The sequence below is a fragment of the Saccopteryx leptura genome, chromosome 5, assembly GCF_036850995.1.
Source record: "Saccopteryx leptura isolate mSacLep1 chromosome 5, mSacLep1_pri_phased_curated, whole genome shotgun sequence".
Taxonomy (NCBI): domain Eukaryota; kingdom Metazoa; phylum Chordata; class Mammalia; order Chiroptera; family Emballonuridae; genus Saccopteryx; species Saccopteryx leptura.
Genome location: NC_089507.1, coordinates 122,145,422 through 122,164,533, shown reverse-complemented (window position 1 = coordinate 122,164,533; position 19,112 = coordinate 122,145,422). Strand labels below are relative to the sequence as shown.

Below are 19,112 nucleotides of genomic sequence, written 5' to 3'. Positions count from 1 at the left end.
CAACAACAAATTGAGTTTGTAACAGTCACTTCTGCCACAAAATATGTTATTTGCAGATAGGGTACAATAACAGTCTGCTAGACTGACTACTTGTATGTTGTATACTTATACATAATCTTGTATCTTTCTCATGATTTTATCTCTGCCAACAACAGTGCACTTAGTAGGCCTTATGCTTGGAACTTGAGATAAAGTCCATGAAGGTAAAAATAAAAAATTACAAATATGCCATTTTCCAAGTGAGAAGTTGACTGAGTTTTCCAGGAAGTTGTATTGGTTTGCTGGGACCACCATCACTAAGTGCCAGAGACCGGAAGGCTTGAACAACATAAATGTATTTCCTCACAGTTCCATAGGTGAGAGACCTAGGAGAGATCAAGGTACTAGCAGAGTTGTGCCTTTGGAGGCCCCCTCCTGGGCTCACAGGTGGCCAACCCTTGTCTTCACATGATCTTTTATGTGAGTCTGTGTCCTTATCTCCTCTTGTCCTACTGGGTCAGGGCCCACCCTGGTGACCTCTTTTTAACTTTAACTTTTTAAAAACTCCTATCTCCAAATACGGTCACATTCTGAGGTGCTGGGGTTAGGACTTCAATGTGTGAATTTTGGACGGACACCATTCAGCCCATGACAGAAATGTGGGGCTCAGCAAAGCAAAGAGGAGGAAGTGGATGGGGCAGACACATATATATCTGTGGAAGGCAAAGCTCAGGAGACGAACTCTCTTGAGATGAAATAGGGTTTAATTTTCCCTTAACTATAAGCAAAGAAACCATATAAGGAAGCTAGATAGGAAGGAGCTCCCATATGTCCCTGGATGATTCATTAATAAAAGCTTAGTTTCAAGGTTTTTAATTCCTCTTTCATCCATGTTCTGCTTGTCAGAGTCGTTACAGTACACCGCACTTCAAGCCCACCCACAGTGCGCCTGTTTCCCTCTATGGCTAGAGTACTCTCTTTAACCTTCTATTACACTGGGGAACAAATTTTTTTTTAATTTTCTGTAGCATGAGGTTTTAGAACTGTTTCTATATATTTCTGCCTCACTGATTCCAAATATGAAACCCATTTTATGGTGCATGCTCTAGTTTTTATGCAATTTTAATTTCTTTTTGTTACAGTTAATGGCATGCATTGGTTTAAAAATTGGAGTTAAAGGGCAACGACTCTTGGATTGAACATAAACACAGGCAATTAATGTTTTACAAACATCACTTTTACATAATTGTAGTTGTATCTAAATGTAAAAAATTACTATCTGATAGAAACACCCTCTTATTTTGTTTCAAGATTGAATCATGGCTTTTTCGAGTAGGCGTAAATGGAAGAATAGTCCTGACACTTTCTGTTATATATGTGGCTGTTACACACTTCAGCGTCAAAGGCACAATATATCATCATTTGTGACACGTGCATATATTGCCTATTTTCAAGTCCCCCTTGGCGATCAAGACAAGAATTGGGCTCCTCATGTTGTGTGTCATAATTGTGAGGAAGTGCTTTCTGACTGGACTAGAGGAAAACGCAAAGGAATGCCTTTTGGTATTCTCATGGTTTGGTGGGAACCTAAGGACCATAGCAGTGACTGTTATTTCTGTCTGATTCATACAAAGGGCACTGGCAAGAAAAAAAGGCATATGATTGCATATCCCAATATTCCTTCAGCAATACAACCTATCCCACACTCTGAGACACTCCCGGTTCCAGTTTTCAATGGTTTTATTTCTTCTAAGGATGAAGACAGTGAACATGGTGATCAAGTGTATTTTGATAAGATGCATGAGGAAATGGTTGTAGAATCTGAAGGGTCTTCTTCTGATGCCAAGCAGTCATTAACCCCTCAGCAGTTTAACCAACCTGAATTGAATGACTTAATAAGAGATTTGGGCCTATCAAAGAAAGCAGCTGAGTTATTAGCCTCCAGGCTCCAAGAAAAGAATGTACTTCACCAGTCAGCTAAAGTATCCCATTTCAGGAAGCATGAACAAATTTTTGTGGACTTTTTTTCCTAAGACAAATACTTTGTTTACTGTCATGATATCAGTAGTCTTCTCAGCCAGCTAGGTGTTACCACTTATAGTCAACAGAATGACAGCTATTTCTTGACAGCTCTAAACAGAGTCTGAAATGTGTTCTCCTACACAACGGTAATGTTTATGCAGCGGTACCAATTGGTTACTCAACTCATCTGCGAGAAGATTATAATGACATAAAAATAGTCCTCAGCTTTCTGAAGTATGAGGAGCATAACTGCATCATTTGTGTGGATCTTAAAATGGTAAATTTCCTGCTAGGACAATAGAGAAGTTTCATGAAGTATCCTTGCTTTCTGTGTTTGTGGGACAGCCGAGCTCAGGAGAAACACTGGACACAGAGGAGTGGCCGAAATGTGAAGCTCTGGAAGTAGGGATGCAAAATATTGTGAATGAATCTGTAGTTATTCAAGATCATATTACCCCCACTTTACATCAAACTTGGCTTAATGAAGCAGTTTGTTCAGGCTTTGAATAGAGACAGTGAATGCTTTCAACATAGTATTTCTGCTTTTCCTGCCTTGTCTTTCGAGAAGATAGAAGCAGCTGTATTCGATGGACCTCAAATTTGAACCCTCATACCTGACAAAGAATTTTCCAGGAAGATGAATAAGGAGGAGAAAGCAGCAAGGCAGTCTTGTGGCAGTTACAAAGAACTTCCTTGGCAACAAAAAAGCAGAAAACTATGAACTTCTGGTTCAAAGGATGCTGTTGGCTTTCTGCGACATTGGATGTAACATGAGCATTAAGATTTACTTCCTGAACAGTCACCTTGATAAGTTTCCCGAAACTCTTGGAGCTGTTAGTGATGAACAGACTACTGCTGGAGAATCAAATGAGATTGTCCTGAACAAGTACACAAACACAAGAGCTACAAACACAAATTTTTGCCTGAATAGAATTTAAATAAGATTTGATCAAATTTTATGAATAAAGTAAGTGTTTTAATATGTTCTATTTCAAAATTGTAGACAATTCTGATGCAATCATGTCTTTTAGTGTATTAGTGTATTTACTGCATTATATAAATTATTATATTTTCAAAAACATGATGCCCAAGAAGACATTCTACTTTGTTATGTTAAACTAAATGTTGAAAATTTTACAGTAAGATGAAAACTTAAAATCTTGAATTTCAAAAAAACTGTAGCTTACAGAGAAAAACTAATGTCAGATCTGAGATCAGCGCACTTGAATTAGGTAAGAACAAGTGTTTCTGTGGCTGCAACAACAATGTTGTTCCCCAGTGTGAGAGATATGCAGAGTTTCCTACCTTGCCTCCTTGGAGACAGCCATACTGTCCATTAGCTCAGTCCCTAAACCTCTGTACTTTAATTTCCTCATCTATAATAACAGAAGATATTTCAAATGGTTCTAAAATTTTATTATTTAGTAGGGTTGGTCTCAAATTTACTTATGAATCTAGAGAAAACTACTTAATTTTTGTTTCCCAGGGAAATATTAAATTAAAATCATGGCTGCATAATAGCTAAATACCAAATGAGAATTAGTATCAAGAAAAAGAAAAAACAATTAGCAAAATAATCAATTGGTATACTGTTTATATATACATATACATATATATATGTATGTATGTATATATATATAATTTTTTTTTTTGCATTTTTCTGAAGTTGGAAACGGGGAGGCAGTCAGATAGACTCCTGCATGCACCCGACCGGGATCCACCTGGCATGCCCACCAGGGGCAATGCTCTGCCCATCTAGGGCATTGCTCTGTTGCAACCAGAGCCATTCTAGCTCCTGAGGCAGAGGCCACAGAGCCATCCTCAACTCCCAGGCCAACTTTGCTCCAATGGAGCCTCAGCTGCGGGAGGGAAAGAGAGAGACAGAGAGGAAGGAGAGGGGGAGGGGTGGAGAAGCAGATGGGTGCTTCTCCTGTGTGCCCTGGCCAGGAATCAAACCCGGAACTCCTGCACGCCAGGCTAACACTCTACCACTGAGCCAACCGGCCAGGGCCCTGTTTATATTTTTAATTAACATTAATCACTTCCTTTAGGCTATTACTGGGCTTTAAAAACGGAAATCTATGTTCCGCAATTCTGATGGACAGACACCTGCAGTCAGTGTCAGCGGGGCTCACTCCTTCTGAGGACACCAGGAAGGCATATATCCCAGAAACTCTCCTTCTGGAGTTTCTTCACTTGTGGCTGGATAACTCATCTGCTCTTGGCATTCTCCTTGTGTGTTCGTCTCTGTCCATATGGCTCCTTTCTACAGGGACCCCCTACTGTAGGGGTGGGTTCCTACTCCAATGTGATCTTGTCTTAACTAAGTATATCTGCAACCACTCTATTTCCAAATAAGGTCTTCTACTGAGATTTTGGAGATCAGGACTTGAACATATGATTTGGGAAGACACAATTTAACCTGTAACACTGCCCATCAATAGATTTTAAAAATAGTGAGAACATTTTGTTCCCCCACGTCTTCTATTTCAAAGAGGTTCAGGCTTACTCAATATGTACCTATATTTTCTGTAGTGACCTTATTAAATCCATAATGAAATCAAAAGCAATGAAAACAAATAAAACATCTAATTCTGTTAAAAAACAAATCCTGATTATAAAATGGACACTGTTTCATGTGTGCATAAAATCTGTTTACCTCTAGGACTGTCCTGGTCCTTGTAGCATATCTGTTTTTCCTCTCCCGTTTGTGTGAGCTTTAGGTTTAGAAGTTATTTTCAGAACATACTCCTCTTAAGGAATCCTTGAGGCAGCAAAGGTCTATTTTAGACCAGTTGTCCATGAGGCACCTGTAAGGAAGCGAATTTCTTCTCACTACAGCTTAAAACAATGATGATTTAGATGCGTTTGATAAAACTAAGAAGCTCCCTAATTTTAGTCTACACTCATTCATCACTTTCCCAGAGCACATGTTTATAAATAAACAAATACACATTCGCATTCCTTCTGTCTCATAGTTAATGTTGATAGTACATACTTTAATTCTTCTGGTTAGCTTTTACAGAGAAGAATATTGCTATAAAGGTCATATCACAGTGGTTATATTTTCTGGTAACTTAAGAATCGAAGGTAGCCACAAGGAGTCTTTTAAGAAAACCATTTAAGAAAACCATAGTTTAATATGGACCTTTAAAAGACAAATGTACAGTTGGCACTTGGAAATGTCCCTTTAACTCTGCTTTGAAGATGTCTATTCTTCTAAACGTTTAATATTTGATTTCTTAGGGGCATAACATTACAAAACCAGATTTAGAACAAAAATTTTATTAAACATCACCTGGCTAGCAGCCTCCAAGTAAGTCAATTGAAATGAAAAAATCCTGTCTAGGGACATAAAAAGCATCTTCAAGAGCTTTGGGGACATCTTGTGGCCAATTATAGACAAGACTTTTTAAAATATCCTTGGGCTCAACAAATAAACTAAGCAGTTCCAATGTGTTAATGACTGGACTCTACACAGGGATTAAAAAGATAAATAAAACATAAGTAAGGTGACCAATCATCCTCCTTTAAGGAGGACAGTCCTTCTTTTGTGAGTACCATCCTCCCTCAAAAAGTGTCCTCCTATGTTGTGGACCGTTAATGGCAAAAAAGCCATTATAGATTCGAGGCTTGGCAGGGGGCTAAGTTCTACCCCCTCCATCTCCATATTTGGCTTTGATGCTGAGTATCTGCACCCACTCCACTTCCTTCCTTGGGTTGCAGGAAGCAATATACATGCCCTTCCTCTGACTCTTTGTTTGTTTCAGATGTTTGTAAATTTCACTAACGTATCCTGTTTTTGCCTTGGGAGAATTCCTGTCTTAGCCTTTGATGTGCAACTTTGTATCAGGGTCCTTGATTTGCATAGGTCTATATAATAAAGGGAACTGGGGCTGTGAGGCACTCAGATGCTGCCAGGCAGTTTGAGGAGTCCTCCCGGTCCCATCGGTTTTGTTCTGACAAAGTGTGTTTCCTTAATTCCGCACCGTTATTTGGAGCTGCGCTGGTCCGCGGCAAGTGGCGCCTGAACAGAAGACTTGAGTATGAGTACGAGGAAACTAAAACTGAAGGAAGGTGACGGAACTCCCCAAAGTGAAGTGCGCACAGTGAGTAAAGAAAGTTTTTGGGGAAAATGTAGTTAGGAGTAAAAGATTATGGGACAGATAGGGTAAAAAATAAGGGACCTTTATGTAGAAATGTTTCCGTATGAAGACAAATCGTTGTCTGAAGAGTATCAGGGTGAGCTGGAAACAGAGGGATGTGAAAACGAGGATAACTTGGAGTCTGAGGATGACAGGGGGGATGAAAAATCCATGGCTATGGCTGCCTTAGCTGCGGGGCCTCCGCTGCCCTCAGCTCCTTCCTACATTCAACCCTCTGCTCCTTCGTACCCTTATCAGGCTGGTTACCAGGCTCGAAATGTAGGGGAAACAATAAATGATGGCTTTACCCATTTTCCTGTTGTAGAAATACAGGATGATACAGGGAGACTAGTGCGAGAACATGAACCTGTACCTTTTAGAACTCTGAAAGAGCTTAAACTTGCTTGTGTTCAGTATGGGCCTACTGCCCCTTTTTCACTTGGTTTATTAGATTCTATTAGGGCAAAGACTCTTCCCCCAAATGACTGGAAGGTGATTGCTTGTGCTTGTCTCTCCGGTGGTAATTATTTGCTGTGGAAGTTGGACTTTCATGAAGGGGCTGTTGAGGTAGGAGAAAAATCTCAGCATAGTCAACCTGAGCCACCGGTTACAGCAACTATAGAATTTGAGAATGGATAGGAGATTCAGGTACTAGGAAAGTTACAGTTTTTCCTGTCATGGTCTGATTTTCTTTAATGTTTTGGCTACAATCTTCTGAACTATCATTTCATTTCTTTCTTATTCTTTGCCTGGAGGTTGAGGTGGGGGACCTGTGTTGGATTTGACTATAGGAAATATCCCAGCAGCTGCCGAGAGCAAATTTTCTCGGGGAGATTTTATTTAGTCACATCCTTCAGTCTCTGTCAGAAAATGCCCTGACTAATATCAGGCAGGCATCTTTCTAATCTGGATGTGCTCTGAAATCCCGGGTTTCTCTCTGGTTTGTCTGGTTCATCTAATTCTTGTTTCTGTTTAGTCTTTGTTTAATGTTGTCTAAAATGTGTCTGTTTTTAAGGCCTGAATTAAGATTTTTTTGCATGCAAAAATTGGAAATGCTGGCTCTAATATTTAGAAAAAATGGGGTGTTTTTAGAACTTCTAAGGAGCACTCATTTAAATTTAAAAATAATAGAATGTAGATCCTTAAGACTTACTGATTTGGATAGTGCATTGTGAGGTGTGTTCAGAGTTAGGAGTCAAATAGCAACTTAAGTATTAGGAAACTCCCGCAAATCTTCTTTGTCATGCTTTTTTTACTTTAAGTTTTTTGAATACTGACGTACAGGGTCATTCAGCAGCAGAGAGACTCTGGAACCCTGCAAGGAAAGCCTTCCCTGAAGTGCGATGGAGGGACCCGGTCACAGGAATCTGGCAAGGGCCAGACCCTGTTCTCTTATGGGGCCGAGGATATGTGTGTGTTTTTCCTAGGTCTGCTGAAGCTCCTCGGTGGATCCCTGAACGACTGGTGAGACACCATGATTCTAGATGAGAGACTCACTTCACAAGAGCAATTTCATAAGACTTATTTTACTATACTCTCTTCCCTTTCTCAATTATTATCTAATTTTTTTAATGTTTTAAATCAATTTATTTCTTTTCTGCTCCATTGCTTGAAAAGAGGGCAGAAGGGGGGTCTGATTTGGGTATTGCTGAACAGAAATCTCATACGGCCGTCTTGAGATTTTTTGAGAGAGATCTCTGTTTAATATATATCCTTATTACATTCCTATTAAGGTAGGCCTACTTAAGATCAAGCAGGCCATAGTTTAATCTCTAAAACCCCGGGTTTTACTCTTGATTTGTGTGATTGTATGTGAAGTCTTTGTATAATGTCTAAGTGTTTTTGTTTATAAGGCCTGAATTAAGTCCTTACATGAAAAGTAATGATGATAATAGTTTTGGAAGTGCCGGCTCTAGTATTGAAAAAACAAAATGGGGATAATTTCATTTCCCTATATAAATATAATTTGGTTTGGAACAAGTAAAGCGCGCTCATTTTGGATCCAAAAGACTTGCTGGTTTGGCCAGGCTGCTCCAGGCCGCAAGTGGAAGGCTTGGGGCAGCACAAATTTACATAATAAAAGTGTAAAGATTTTTTTTACTATAAAAGAATAATGAAGATCACACTGGGATTTTTTAGTTTTGATATGTACTCTTTAAGGTACCTGTTAATTAATATTAAGGGGTGTTTTGATAAGTGTGGGAATGTTGCTTGAAGATGCATTTACTCTATTTTTGTTAAAAGTTAACAAAGTCAAGAATTTCTTGCAATCTTTGAAGTCAAAATATTGTAAAGTATGCTTAACATTTGCTTGAAGATTCAATTGTAAATAATAAGAAAGGGGGGGGAGTCATGTCCTGGAGCTCCTTCAGGTCTACCCTGTTACGCTTTTTACTTCAAAGTTTCTTTTGAATGCTGATGTACAAGAGATGCCAAATTTTTTGTCCTGCAAACTACTACCCTTTTTTTTATTTTTATTTTATTCCAGCTAATAACAGTTTTGTCTTTTTCCAAATAGCTCCAGATATATAGGCAGATAGGGACCCTCAAGCCCCTCAGTGAGATCTTTTGAGCATGGCTTTTAAGGTACCAAGAGGCAGAAAAAGCCCAAAGGAGATCAGGTAAAATACTAGCTCTTGGCATATGCCCTCAGAGGCTCCAACGCTCCAACTGGAACTTCATCAGGGCCCTGCTTCAATAGTGGAAAGGATGGTCATTTGAGCCAAAGCCTGCCAGGCTTACATGCTTTTGCTGTGAGGAAGAAGGGACACACTGGAAGGTAGGCTTCCCCCTCACTCCTCTAAGGGAGGGTTCAGTCTCTTCCAGCCCTGCTCCAGCCACCTGTGACCTAACCTTGCCCAGAATACTGGGATTTGCCACTGAAGGCTAAAAGGTGCCCAGGGCCGTCGGCCCCATCTATGACACTGTGGACGAGCCTGTGGTATTTCTTCCAAGTAGCAGGTAGACTGGTCTCATTTACACAAGGGCCACTTAACTATGTCTTGCCTAAATATTCAGGTTTTTTTATTCTTCCCTCAAAGATCTCTGTTGTGGGTATTGATAGTCCTGTTTTCTGCTGCTTTGATTAATATATAGTCTTTCCTTTATTCCTCCTGCCTCAATGCCCCACTCATAGTTTAGGCTAGGACATACTCCTAATTCAGAGCTCCTTTTTTCTTTTTTTGCCAACTTACAAATTTACCTCTGCCACCCAGCTTAGTGTATCCCAAGGTTCTCCTCACCACCCCATGGCTGTAAAGCTCCAGTATAGGACCCCTGGGTTCATCTTTCCAGTTTAAAGAAAACGGAAGCTCCATCTTCATGCATGCTGCAGATGGCTTTTCCAGTCTACCTGAGTCATTGGCAGCTGGGAGCAGCGGTCATTGGGACTTTGACGCTAACTGCAGAGTGTGGAAGTGTGACGGCAATTCCAGTGCCATGAGGACTTCTCCTGAAAGTGGACTTTTCCTGGACTCCTGCTCCTGTGACAATTTTTGATGGACTGAACTGGGGTTGGGTTGCATTTGCAGAGATTTGGAATGGTGTTGGTGCCAACTTGGACTTGGTGAACACTTTTAAGGATATTACTCTTTTATAGATTCTTATTGTATTAGCTTAAAGAGTTTGCTTAAAGGCTTTAATCACTGTGATGTATTAGTATACTTGTTTTGGGTATCTGTTAGCATTGGCTATACTAATTTTGTGTTTGTTCTGTATTTTCTCCGTCTGCCTCCAAATTAGAAAATCAGATGAGTGCAAATCTCAGCACAAATTAAAAAGAAAAGGGGGATATGTTGTGGACCGTTAATGGCAAAAAAGCCATTATAGATTCGAGGCTTGGCAGGGGGCTAAGTTCTACCCCCTCCATCTCCATATTTGGCTTTGATGCTGAGTATCTGCACCCACTCCACTTCCTTCCTTGGGTTGCAGGAAGCAATATACATGCCCTTCCTCTGACTCTTTGTTTGTTTCAGATGTTTGTAAATTTCACTAATGTATCCTGTTTTTGCCTTGGGAGAATTCCTGTCTTAGCCTTTGATGTGCAACTTTGTATCAGGGTCCTTGATTTGCATAGGTCTATATAATAAAGGGAACTGGGGCTGTGAGGCACTCAGATACTGCCAGGCAGTTTGAGGAGTCCTCCCGGTCCCATCGGTTTTGTTCTGACAAAGTGTGTTTCCTTAATTCCGCACAGTTATTTGGAGCCGCGCTGGTCTGCGGCACTCCTACATGTCCTCCTTTTCGATATTGAAAGACTCATCTATAAATGTCTGTATTCAAATGATGCAGAGTCGATCCATTGGTGTGATATGACGTATTTGTATTTGACATGATGATAAATCAATGATCAGTACAGTGTGGCAAGACACGATTATGAGACGTATGCACTCTCCGCACGGGAGACCTTGAGAGAGCGCGGGATATACCTTGTGCAAATGGCTTTGTGTACTTCTTACTAAAACATGACATGCACATAAACATTGTAGACTCACGATTATTTCTTTCTCAGTGATTATTCAATTATAGACAGGTACGCACAATTCACATTTTATTAATTCATTATCTTTTTAATAATTTTCAAATACGTGTAATTTTATTTACAAGTATTTTTCCAAAATTTGAGTTTTAAAGTAGAAATCTAACCTCAAACCATATCTAATAATGCATTTTGATTAGTTGCATAAAACAGATGTTTTTTAATTAGAAAATGATAAATATACCTGACTATCACTTCAAAGTAGTGGTTTTGTTTGATATTTAGTTTTGTTAATTTAACTTCTAGAAAATTTGCCTACCATGATGTTATGTTTTCAGTTCTTAATATGCTTGCATCATTTGTGTAGCTCTATATTTTATTTTTAATTTTAAATTTCACTTAAGGAATGGAAAAATCAAAAAAGAGAAAATGCCATTTCAACAATAAATTGAAAAAGGAATTTTCATTCCTTATATCCAAGAAAGATATCATTGTTTTCTGCAATATTTGCAGCAGAGAATTTTGTATTGCAGTTGGGGGCACAGTAGCGATAATGAAACACTTCACCAACAAACATAAGCAATCATTAGATGCATCAGTTTCCAGTTGTAAAGTAACTAGTTTTTTAAAATTTCAAATTATTCTGAAGATGAAAAACAGTTGGCTACAATGGAGGGAACATTTGCATTTCATACCATAATTCACAAAGTTTTCATAGTATAGATTGAGCAACTAAATTATTGAAAAAGTTTCACAATTCAAAATTTTCATGTGCTAGGACAAAACATGAGGCTATTTTGAAATCACTATTTAAAAATTACTGTGACGAGTGACATTATAGAAATAACTCTGTGAGGACACGAACCGAAAAATCTCCCCAAAATTTCAACAAGTTCAACAACCAGAGACAGAAGAACCTATTCTTGGGGCATCCAAGAGTTTCACACCCTGAAGGCGAAGTGCTATCAACAAGACCACCCTTAGATGCCATTAAGAAAAAGGAAATCAAATATCATGGATACAAAAGAAAGAGAAGTAACACAGATAGATGTGGAAAAATCTATGGAGAAAAAATTTAATATATTGGAAACCTTGGAGCTAAATGACAGAGAATTTAAAATAGAAATCCTAAACAGATTCAGAGATATACAAAAAAACACCGAAAGGCAATTTAGGGAGCTCAGAAAACAACACAATGAACACAAAGAATATATTAGCAAGGAAATTAAAACTATAAAAACAAATCAAACAGAAATGAAAAACTCAATTCATGAACTGAAAAATGAGGTAACAAGCTTAGCTAATAGAACAGTACAGATAGAAGATAGGATTACTGACATAGAGGACAAGCAACTTGAGGCACAACAGAGAGAAGAAGAGAGAGACTCAAAAATTAAAAAAAATGAGAAAGCCCTACAAAAATTGCCTGACTCCATCAAAAAGAATAACATAAGAATAATAGGTATATCAGAGGGAGAAGAGAGAGAAAATGGAATAAAGAATTTATTCAAACAAATAATAGACAAGAACTTCCCAAGCCTGTGGAAAGAACTAAAACCTCAAATTCAAGAAGCAAACAGAACACCGAGTTTTCTTAACCACTGCAAACCCACTCCAAGGCACATCGTAATGAAAATGGTACACAAACCAACGACAAAGAAAAAATTCTCAAGGCAGACAGGGAAAAGAAGAATACAACATATAAAGGAAGGCCTATTAGATTATTATCAGATTTTTCAGTAGAAACTCTACAAGCTATAAGAGAGTGGACCCCAATATTTAAAGTCCTGAAAGAGAGAAACTTTCAGACAAGAATACTATACCCATCAAAGTTATCCTTCAAGTACGAAGGAGAAATAAAAACATTCACAAATACAGAAAAGATGAGGGAATTTATCATCAGAAAACCCCCACTCCAGGAAATACTAAATGGGGTTTTCCAACCAGATCCAAAGAACAAAACAAAACAAAACCACAAGTAGAAACTCTACCAAGAACACAATAAAACCAAATTTAAACTGTGACAACAAAAGCAAAAAAAAAGGGGGAGAGGACAGAGATTAACAGTAGCAAAAGATGATAAAGTGCAGAATCACTCAGAAGATAGGGTTCTACAATGAATATGATAGGTATCCTTTTCATTACTTAATGGTAACCACCCTTGAAGAAAACACCACAAAAACACATTACTTAAAAAAGGTAGCAACAGAGGAAAGAAGTATGGAATACAAAGAAACAAAAACAAATGATAGAAAAACAAAAGAGAAGAATCAAACAGGATACAAAACTAACAGAAAGCAATTTATAAAATGGCAATAGGGAATCCACAAGTGTCAATAATTACACTAAATGTAAATGGATTAAACTCACAAATAAAAAGAGACAGAGTAGCAGAATGAATTAAAAAAGAAAATCCAACTGTATGCTGCCTACAAGAAACACATCTAAGCAACAAGGATAAAAACAAATTCAAAGTGAAAGGCTGGAAAATAATACTCCAAGCAAATAACATCCAAAAAAAAGCAGGCGTAGCAATACTCGTATCTAATAATGTTGACTACAAGACAGCAAAAGTACTGAGACAAAAATGGTCATTTCATAATGATTGAGGGGATGCTGAATCAAGAAGACATAACAATTCTTAATATATATGCACCAAACCAAGGAGCATCAAAATATATACGACAGCTACTTATTGAACAAAAACAAAAACTGACAAAAATACAATCATACTTGGAGACCTCAATACATCGCTGACGACTCTAGATCGGTCATCCAAACAGAGAATCAATAAAGATATAGTGGCCTTAAATGAAACACTAGAGAACCTGGATATGATAGACATCTATAGGACACTTCATCCCAAAGCGACAGAGTATACATTTTTCTCTAGTGTACATGGAACTTTTTCAAGAATTGACCATATGTTGGGCCATAAAAATAATATCAGCAAATTCAGAAAAATTGAAATTGTACCATGCATATTTTCTGATCATAAAGCCTTAAAACTAGAATTCAACTGCAAAAAAGAGGAAAAAAACCCCACAAAAATGTGGAAACTAAGCAACATACTTTTAAAAAATGAATGGGTCGAAGAAAAAATAAGCGCAGAGATCAAAAGATATATACAGACAAATGAAAATGACAATATGACATATCAGAATCTATGGGATGCAGCAAAAGCAGTGATAAGAGGGAAGTTCATATCACTTCAGGCCTATATGAACAAACAAGAGAGAGCCCAAGTGAACCACTTAACTTCATACCTTAAGGAACTGGAAAAAGAAGAACAAAAAAAAAACCAAAACCAGCTGAAGAAAGGAGATAATAAAAATCAGAGCACAAATAAATGAAATAGAGAACAGAAAAACTATAGAAAAAATTAATAAAACAAGGAGCTGGTTCTTTGAAAAGATCAACAAAATTGACAAACCCCTGGCAAGACTTACCAAGGAAAAAAGAGAAAGAACTCATATAAACAAAATCCAAAATGAAAGAGGAGAAATCACCATGGACATCGTAGATATACAAAGAATTATTGTACATTACTATGAAAACCTTTATGCCACTAAATTCAACAACCTAGAAGAAATGGATAAATTCCTAGAACAATACAACCTTCCTAGACTGAGTCATGAAGAAGCAGAAAGCCTAAACAGACCTATTAGTAGAGAAGAAATAGAAAAAAACCACTAAGAACCTCCCCAAAAATAAAAGTCCAGGCCCAGACGGCTATACCAGTGAATTCTAACAAATATTCAAAAAAGACTTGGTCCCTATTCTACAGAAGGTCTTTCTTCCAAAAAATTGAAGAAGAAGCAATACTTCCAAACACATTTTATGAGGCCAACATAACCCTCATACCAAAACCTGCCAAGGATGGCACAAAAAAAGAAAACTACAGACCAATATCTTTAATGAATACAGATGCTAAAATACTAAACAAAATACTGGCAAATCGAATACAACAACATATTGAAAAAATAATACATCATGATCAAGTGGGATTCATCCCAGAATCTCAAGGATGGTTCAACATACGTAAAATGGTTAACGTAATACACCACATCAACAAAACAAAAAACAAAAACTACATGATCTTATCAATAGATGCAGAAAGGCATTCGATAAAATACAACACAACTTTATGTTTAAGACACTCAACAAAGTGGGTATAGAAGGAAAATATCTCAACATGATAAAGGCCATATATGATAAACCATCAGCCAACATCATATTAAATGGCATAAAACTGAGGACTTTCCACCTTAAATCAGGAACCAGACAGGGTTGTCTGCCGGGGTCCAGCCCCGGCGGGGAATCCAGGGGTCCCACAGGAGGAGACAGCGTCGGTGAAAATGGAGTGAGAGAGCCGAATTCTTTTCTTTCTCTTTATTCTCTGGTTAGCATTTACTGCCAGGCATCTCTGCTCAATGCTAGTATATCTCCCTTTTTATACATGCACACTGAGTTACAATCACATGGTGTTAATTATTGCTTTTGTTTCACTATGTTTTCATGTTTCCGGATAACAGTTAATTTACACCTATGAGTCACAAATCAGGTAGCAAATCATTCAAAATAACTTGAATAACAACATCAGTAAAAGCTTTTAAAGTATTAGTCTGTTGTGAGTTAAGGGGCAGAGAGAGATTTATCAGACGACTAACAATGGACCACCGCTTGCTCAGGTAAATGGCCTTGAGTTTATGCAGTGTCCTTCAAGATTCTGAAAGGCTTGCCTTTAAAGAAATTAACATAACATTAAGGATAGCTTTCACCCAAAGATATGCAGAGTGCACTTGCAAGATAGCCCAGCAGCAACACAAGACATTAACTGTTATTACTTCCTACATTTTATTTAAACACTAGTTAAGTTCTGACTCTATTCTTCTCAGAATATACCACTATTTGCAGATTAAATAAGCAGGAAGAAAGGAATGTTTCTCTACTTATCACATGAAAAGGCTAGGGAGGAAAAAATGTTAAGTGAAGGCCAAAGGGTGCTCTGTGCACAGCCACTGTCTTCTAAGTCACAATTTATTCTTTTTAACATGATTAAGAAGGAATTCTCCTAAAAACTTAACCCTTTACGAGGGATATCATAGCCAGCCTCTTATGTCTATGAGCCCAGTTCAAGGGGCTTACAGGCTTTTCTGTGGAACTCACACCCTCTGTCTCATTTCCAAAGAAATCACTACGAATCTACAGGGAAAGCACGGTACTATTATCCCTGTGCCACAAATAATAGCACACACCCAGAAAAGGGGGGATATAAGGCCAGATTAATTTAAAAAGTCAAAGGGGAGAGTATCGTTGTGCCTATCCTTTGTGGTGACTTTGTCACCCCACAGCCATTGGTCTTCACTGCAGTGACTTTGTCACCCCGCAGCCATTGGTCTTCTCTGCTGTGACTTTGTCAATCAGCAGTTTTTGGTCTTCTTCTGCTGTGACCTTGTCAGCCAGCAGTTGTGGGTCTTCTTCTGCTGTGACCTTGTCAGCCAGCAGTTGTGGGTCGGCTCCCGACAGTTGTCCACTCTCTCCACTCTTATTTAACGTTGTACTAGAAGTTCTGGCCAGAGTAATCAGACAAGAGAAAGAAATAAAAGGCATCCATATCAGAAAAGAAGAAGTAAAGGTATCACTTTTTGCAGATGATATGATCCTATACATCAAAAACCCCAAAGACTCCACAAAAAGATTACTAGAAACAATAAACCAATACAATAAGGTCGCAGGATACAAAATTAACATACAAAAGTCCATAGCCTTTCTCTATGCCAACAATGAAATATTACAAAACAAACTCAAAAAAATAATCCCCTTCACGATTGCAATAAAAAAAATAAAATACCTAGGAATAAACATAACAAAGAATGTAAAGGACCTATATAACAAAAACTACAAAGCATTGTTAAGGGAAATCAAAAAAAAAAAATGAGATGGAAAAATATTCCTTGTTCGTGGGTAGGAAGAATAAATATAATTAAAATGGCCATATTACCCAAAGCAATATATAAATTTAATGCAATTCCCATCAAAATTCCTATGACATTCTTTAAAGAAATGGAACAAAAAATCATCATATTTATATGGAACTATAAAAAACCCCGATTAGTCAAAGCAATCCTAAGGAAAAATAACGAAGCTGGGGGCATTACAATACCTGACTTCAAACTCTATTATAGGGCCACGATAATCAAAACAGCATGGTATTGGCAGAAAAATAGACATGCAGACCAATGGAACAGAATAGAAAGTCCAGAAATAAAACCACATATATATGGTCAAATAATTTTTGATAAAGGGGCCAACAACACACAATGGATAAAAGAAAGCCTCTTCAACAAATGGTGCTGGGAAAACTGGAAAGCCACATGCAAAAGAATGAAACTTGACTACAGCTTGTCCCCTTGTACGAAAATTAATTCAAAATGGATCAAAGACCTAAATATAAGACCTGAAACAATAAAGTACATAGAAGAAGACATAGGTACTAAACTCATGGACCTGGGTTTTAAAGAGCATTTTATGAATTTGACTCCAAAGTCAAGAGAAGTGAAGGCAAAGAGAAATGAATGGGACTACATCAGACTAAAAAGTTTTGCTCAGCAAGAGAAACTGACAACAAAATAAACAGACAGCCAACTAAATGGGAAATGATATTTTCAAACAACAGCTCAGATAAGGGCCTAATATCCAAAATTTACAAAGAACTTATAAAACTCAACAATAAACAAACAAACAATCCAATAAAAAAATGGCAAGAGGACATGAACAGACACTTCTCCCAGGAAGAAATACAGATGGCCAACAGATATATGAAGAGATGCTCATCTTCATTAGTTATTAGAGAAATGCAAATCAAAACTACAATGTGATACCACCTCACACCTGTTAGATTAGCTATTATCAACAAGACAGGTAATAGCAAATGCTGAAGAGGCTGTGGAGAAAAAGGAACCCTCATTCACTGTTGGTGGGACTGTAAAGTAGTGCAACCATTATGGAAGAAAGTATGGTGGTTCCTCAAAAAACTGAAAATAGAACTACCTTATGACCCAGCAATCCCTCTACTGGGTATATACCCCAAAAACTCAGAAACATTGATACGTAAAGACACATGTAGCCCCATGTTCATTGCAGCATTTTTCACAGTGGCCAAAACATGGAAACAACCAAAAAGCCCTTCAATAGAAGACTGGATAAAGAAGATGTGGCACATATACACTATGGAATACTACTCAGCCATAAGAAATGATGACATCGGATCATTTACAACAAAATGGTGGGGTCTTGATAACATTATACGGAGTGAAATTAGTAAATCAGAAAAAACCAAGAACTACATGATTCCGTACATTGGTGGGACATAAAAATGAGACTAAGAGACATGGACAAGAGTGTGGTGGTTAGGGGGGGGTGGGAGGGTGTGGGAGAGAAGGAGGAAAGGGGGAGGGGGAGAGGGAGGGGCACAAAGAAAACTAGATAAAAGGTGACGGAGGGCAATCTGACTTTGGGTGATGGGTATGCAACGTAAGTGAATGACAAGATAATCTGGACATGTTTTCTTTGAATATATGTACCTGATTTATTGATGTCACCCTATTAACATTAATAAAAATTTATAAAAAATAAAAATAAATAAAAAATAAAAATTACTGTGACAAAATACTTATAGAGGACTTGGAAACTGTAAGCATTTATAACAATTTTATCTCATGTATCAAATTATAACAAAATTAAATTATACTCAATAATAGTAAAATATTTTAATGTTACCAAGGGCATTCAAGTAAAAATTTTAAATTTAGAATCCATTGAGGGCCCTGGCCGGTTGGCTCAGCGGTAGAGCGTCGGCCTAGCGTGCGGAAGACCCGGGTTCGATTCCCGGCCAGGGCACACAGGAAAAGCGCCCATTTGCTTCTCCACCCCTCCGCCGCGCTTTCCTCTCTGTCTCTCTCTTCCCCTCCCGCAGCCAAGGCTCAAAGATGGCCCGGGCGCTGGGGATGGCTCTGTGGCCTCTGCCTCGGGCGCTAGAGTGGCTCTGGTCGCAACATGGCGTAGCCCAGGATGGGCAGAGCATCGCCCCCTGGTGGGTAGAGCGTCGCCCCTGGTGGGCGTGCCGGGTGGATCCCGGTCGGGCGCATGCAGGAGTCTGTCTGACTGTCTCTCCCTGTTTCCAGCTTCAGAAAAATGAAAGAAAAAAAAAAAAAAAAAAGAATCCATTGAGGATGAAACTTCTGAAATTTTGTCAAACCATTTATACAGAGTAATAAATGAAAACAATTTGAAATCCAAAGCTGTTGCACTAATGGCTGATAATACAAATACAAATTTTGGTGGGTGAAGACGCAAAGGGGTGAATAATGTGTATGTAAAATTACAAGAGTTACTCCAAAAGAAAATCCTAGGAATAGGCTTCAATGCACATATTTTGTCAAATGCAATCAACACAGCATCATGTGCCATGCCAATTGATGTAGAAG

The 19,112-nt window shown here is 38.2% G+C and overlaps 1 non-coding gene across 1 annotated transcript; it reads left to right on the top strand.

The window, feature by feature from the left end:
- Positions 1-18,449: 18,449 nt before the first annotated feature.
- TRNAA-AGC (transfer RNA alanine (anticodon AGC)) lies at positions 18,450-18,525 on the top strand. Its single transcript has one exon. It is a non-coding gene; the product is annotated as a tRNA-Ala (tRNA).
- The last annotated feature ends 587 nt before the right edge of the window (positions 18,526-19,112 follow it).